Consider the following 6,000-nt stretch of genomic DNA (forward strand, 5'->3'; position numbering starts at 1 on the left):
TGACGTGCAAGGTACCCTGGGTGTGTTGGTTGTTGACGTTCTGGGACACTGTGTCAGCTTCAGGCTGGTACATGGCTTGTGTCTTTTCAAAATACACTTCTGTTTTCACAGGGAATGTACAGTTTGCATACATTCTCTTTCAAATTAAAAGCACTATGTTGGTACAACACAGCAAGTTGACAAAATGCATGTGGTTACGTTTAGCCAACACACACACACACAGGCTTGGCTTTACATTCATACGGGAAGCAAACAGCCTCCCAGGATAAAGTCGGTGATTGTTGGACTCATTCACCACCCCTCCTATCTACCCTACTCGGACTTTTCGCCTCTTAACTCATGTTGTCTGGCCGCGTTTTCACCTGATGCCATCAGGTGCCATTTCACACTGACGGCACCCGGCTGAGTATCATGCCAACATGAAAGGTCGGCTTTTTTTGTCCGTGTTGGGTGCCTGTATTTGACAACTTATAATAATACAATAACATATCGTAGTATATACTAGTAAAACACTCTCAGGGGCCATTTCTTTCTGCATTATGAGACTTTTACTTTTGATATTTCAAGTACAGTTAGCTCATCATGGCTGGATTACTGAACAGAAGACAGAGTAGTTGTGCGCACATCCAATCCTGCTTTAGGTCAGGTGCTGGATAATAGGGGTCCATGCAGAAAGAAGAGGAAAATCCGCACACTGAATTAGAGCTCCCAGTAGGTTTTAATGACTAAAAAAGCAACGTTTCGACCCAAATGGTGAAGTTGCCTGAGGAAGACCATTTGGGTCGAAACGTTGCTTTTTTAGTCATTAAAACCTACTGAGAGCTCTAATTCAGTGTGCTGGATTACTGAACAGGCCTACTGGTCATAGACCTGGGGCCCTTGCTGGCCCTTACTTGCAAAATGTCATTCAAATGAACATGTACCGACCAGGAGAGAATTAAAATGACCAAAAAGCAACACAAGATGACCAAAAAAATATATCTCAAAGAGACACAAAACTACAACAAAAAGACACCCAACAACCACAAGGAACACAAAACCATGAAAAGATGCGTAGCGACTACAAAGAGAGTCTGAGTGACTTGTTTCTATGTCTTTGCACATCTGTGCCCAGGGGCCTGTTGTCTCATAATCTGCACATGTTCCTAATACCTTCATATGTAAGTTATAACAAGGCTAGGTTTGGTGCAGTCAGCACTAAGTTAACAATGAAGAAGAGTATTGTCGCAGCGTTTTCCGGCACAGTTTGTGTCCCAACATTTGTGAATGCTGATTGATTTAAAAGAAACTGGTGGTTTGTCATATTCCATATGGTGGAAATTAATGAAATGTGGATTTTTGCCTTTGAATTGTTCGCAGAGCAGGTGTTAGCTCTGTTTAGCAGTTTTTTTAATCTCTCCCTGCCAAAAAAACATTTAATTTTCTGCTTAGTACGAGCTCTCTAACAGCTTCACTTTGTGATCCTCGTTTAAGCATCTTCTAATCAGCCTCAATATGGAAGGAAAGCCATTAAAGGACGCAATCTAAAGCAATCGTATTTCAGGTGTTACAAACATCGACATCTGGTAGACTTACCATTGAACAGGCTGCTTTAAAGCGCCGCTCTGTTGTTATTCCCATCTTTCATTGCCCTCGGTAGCCTTTAATTAAAGGCTGAATGCAGGTGAGGCCTTTGCCTCTTTCACAGTACTTCAGGCTAATGTGTGTCAGGATGGGTCACTGGATTTCTGCCCATTTCCTGCCAACAGTGAATGCCATGAACATTAAATAAAGAACAGACTAAATCAATTTAGGATCACCTTGATGTACTTTGAAATTATATGAAAAAAGTGAATAAATTGAAAATTGGTTGGAACAGGCAGCACAGTTTGCATTTATCCCTGTGTGATGGTGAAAGAGAAAATTGCCTTTCAAGTTCTGTTTTCTTTTTTCTTGAGCGATACTGTTTCCTGAAAATACTTACTCTGTTTGATGCTGGTCTTTTAAACTTGACTTTGTGAGATGAAAGAGACCAAAAACACAGCACAGACTCTATAGGAATCCCTCCGACAGCATTTAAACACTGAACACAGGGGATATTTTCGGCAATCATCAATCAGGGGACTGTTTGGAGATGCAAATTAAATTTGTCCACCCAAATTTAGATTACCGAGCTGAAGATTACCATGTGAGGGTAAAATGCAAACACAATTCTCGCCTGTTTTTCTGCTTCAGCAGCAAAGAAAATGTGCTTTGTGCCATCGAGATAGCCAAGATGTTTTCTCGAGCAAAATGAGTACTTTGAATACTGCCTGACAAGTCTGCAGGGAGACTCGCTTTCAAAACAAGAAAACCGCAGCACTTTCTTTAAAAATGTACACAATATACACAGTTCTCTCTTACAACTTATGAGAAGTGAGTCGCCAGCTGCACACACTCCTAATGGGTGACAAAATGAGTCTTTACACTGAAAACTGCTGTCGAACTGCCTGCAATCCTCTCAGGCCTGGGAGGCATTTAAAGGTGTCGACACAAAGAGAGCAACCCCTGCTGTACACACAATGATGCAACATACTAACAGGATCCTGCAACAAATACTACACTGTTGTGAGGTTTGCAATGGTCAGTTTGTGTTGACATTATGGCCTAAAGGCATTGATTCAAATATTTGGTCCCTTCTGCAGCTGCAGTTTGTTGGCTTCCTGCATTCGATTTGTTATACTCTAATACTGGAGATGTCCTGAACTCTCATTTATAAACAATGGGTTTTGTGGTTACAAACAAGTCTGGAAACATCCTGAACTATACTGAAATAACACCAACCTTTGTTGCTAGAAACACAGCTGGAAATGCCTTGAACTGTCGTTAAAAAACACCAGCTTTTGTGGCTACAGACACTGATGGCAATGCCCTGAACTCTTGTGAAAAAACACACGCTTTTGTTAGTAAAATCTAGGCGAGCAATGTCCTGAAATGTATCGTTAAAAAATACCCATTTTTGTGGCCACAAACACGGCTGGAAATGTCCTGATCTGTTTGGCAGCCATCTCACCTCGCCATTTACCATCTTCTCCTCCTGATGAGAAGCTGAGCTCTTATAAACATGTAATGTGAACTACGTCGTACACATGAAATATACAAACGTAACAGATGTGTGGTTTGCAGAATGTATGGATAAACAAGGTTTACTATCAACTATGACCTCAAAAACAACCATACAATTGAATTTACTCCTCTCCGGCTTCACAGTGGTATTTCTCTATAGTGTTGTCTTGGATTACATAAGAATGTATATTTTCACTGAGTCTGTTGCTTCTATTTTAATTGACTGACAAACGACACTGTGTCAGTGTTAAATGGAGACTGCGAAGGAGCATGCATGTAACATTCTGTCAACATATGCTCAGGATTTGTGTGTTAAGAAGTGAGTGAGTGTGTGAATGAAGCTGCAGCGTTCCCATCACACCCCCCTTCCCACAGTAAACAACACACTGAGTTAAAAGAACTGTGAGGAGGTGAGATAGAGGGGAGTGCCGCAGTGCTGGAAGAAGCTTTTACTGAAGGAAAATAAGACTGTTACCACAAAAATGTAAAAATACTCCAGCATTCAAAATCCCTGGAGGAATATTATCAGCTAAAGTAAAAGTGTTGTTTTATAGAAAAATAAATTGGTATCTGTTGTCGGATTGTTTGCCATTTTACTTGAGGTGGTGCTAATTATAACTGCTTTATATACAGTGTTTTAAATGTAAAATCTGCATTTGGTGGAGCAGAATTATAAATAAGCACAAAATGGAAATATCCAAGCATATGCTTTAGAATACAGAGGACAACAAGTGTCACGGAAAAAGTAATAAAGCATAATAAACTAATTGTACAACAAAAAAAGCATAAGAAAAATTGTTTACAAATTTTTTTTTTATTTTATAACTAATAGCTAAATTACTTTTTTTAATTTAAAATGACTCATTTCATTGCATGATATTTTAATGGGCAATAAAAAGAGAACTTACAAAAATAATTTAAAAATTAAACAAATTGAATCCATCAACAAACATTTCAAATTAAAAAGGGATGTACATAAGCAACATTAAATTAAAAAGCATCTTGTTAAAAACTACAATAATGAATTCATGACTAAATACTGGAATTTAAAAATCTATTTGAAAAGCAGTTTTTAAAGAGAAATAAATAACTGGACATGCAAATTGAATTAAAAATGCAGATTTACAGAAGAATTCAGGACAATTTCTAGGGATGAGCGACACAATTATCTGTATCAGTGTCTGTTTAACCAAATGAATTATCTGTATTTGTACCTGTACTCAGTTTGGGCAGCATTTGGACTGGAAGTGGGTGGGGTTTAAACTGAAAGTGGGTGTGGCCTAATCTGTTATTTTAAGACTGATGTTGATTTGGGTTGATCTGAAGTTGTATTTATTATCTATTAAGAAAACATTCACAGGACAATGTCAGAATTAAGCTTCAGGTCCTTTATGATCAAAAGACGAAACATAGTTACCTGAATGAGGATTTTTCTTCATCACGAGTACAGACATTGACACATTTTGCACATATAATTCTCATATTCGTATAAAGTACATGATCTGTACCGGATACGTGTTTAATCTGAGCATACTGTGCAACCCTAGCAGTCTCCTTTCCTATTTTCATTTCCACTTCCCCGCTGCTTTTTCTTTCCTGTTACCTATTCAGTTTGCTCAGGGTTTTATTTATTTATTTATTTTTGCACCGTCAAATTCATTGTTTTCAATGAAGAAGCACGGCAGGCGCGCTCAAACACCGGAGCAACGCTATCTTGGTGCATACACATTCCTCAGCACCAATTTTTTCAGGGTGTGAAGGCTGCCTCGAGATAAACTGAGCGCAACTTTGGGAACACAGCAGCGCGCACCGCATGCTTTGGGTCGAGGAACAACCAATCACAGCCGACAGATATCTTTCCCTTCCTTTTTAAATATCAGTCTGTAGTAGTCTACCCAGAGCTTTACATCTGTCCCACAGACGATAGGCCTACACACTAATAAACAGCTCCTGGAAGAAGATCAGCTCTGCACTCAGGATTTCAGGTAAACAGGCTATGATATGGTGCTTGTTATGGTTGCTTAGCAACCTCACATGCAAGCTTTTGAAAACTGGCTCAAAAAAGGCAAAAAGTAGCGTCTGACCTCGCGTTTTCCAGGTGGTTAACGACACGGCATTTTACTGCCCCTTAGTCATTTTCTCCTTTCAGCCTCTCAATTTAGCCTTTTGGTGACACTGGTGATCTTCCATATCAGAACTGCACTTAAATCTGCAGTAAGTGTTTTGTTTTTTTTCTTTCTTTTTTGCTAAATAATGAGTTGAAGGACGCTGCAAAGCTCCAAAAAAGCAGAGGAGAGCTGCAGATTCAGGTGATAATTCTCTGGAGTTTGTCACTACGAGTGAACCCTTTCACATTGTAACTGCACATTGCTATTATGAAAATATTAATTATAGCCACTTTAAGAACAGCGCTTAATTTAATGTACCTAATTTCATTTCAGTGGAGTGTGGCGTGTTGGCTTGAACACCACACGATAAAAACACTGTGGTTCACAGGAAATACAGTGGTTCTCTGAGGGTGCTTTCACACTCTGCTTGGTTCGGGTCAGTCAAACTCAAGTTTGTTTGCCGTCTAAGTGTGGTTTGTCTGGGCAGGTGTGAACACAGCAAAACAACCAGACCGAGACCTTGAAGAGGTGGTCTCAGTCCGGTTACAAAGGAACTCTGGTGCGGTTCATTTGTGGTGAGAAGGTGTTCTGACCTGGATGTGAAGCAACTGCAGTCACATGACACATTGTTTGGGTTAAACATGAGCATGTTACAGTCCTGGAGGATTATTAATGTGCACCTCCTCCTGTACTGCCTTAATATGCACATTCAGCACATCCAATGCATCAAAACATTGTTTTCTAGTTGGAGCCGCGCCTCGTTTTCAAACTGTATGGTTTGACTAAAATGAACAATGACAGCAATATA

The sequence above is a fragment of the Epinephelus moara genome, chromosome 12 (genome assembly GCF_006386435.1).
Source record: "Epinephelus moara isolate mb chromosome 12, YSFRI_EMoa_1.0, whole genome shotgun sequence".
NCBI classification, from domain to species: domain Eukaryota; kingdom Metazoa; phylum Chordata; class Actinopteri; order Perciformes; family Serranidae; genus Epinephelus; species Epinephelus moara.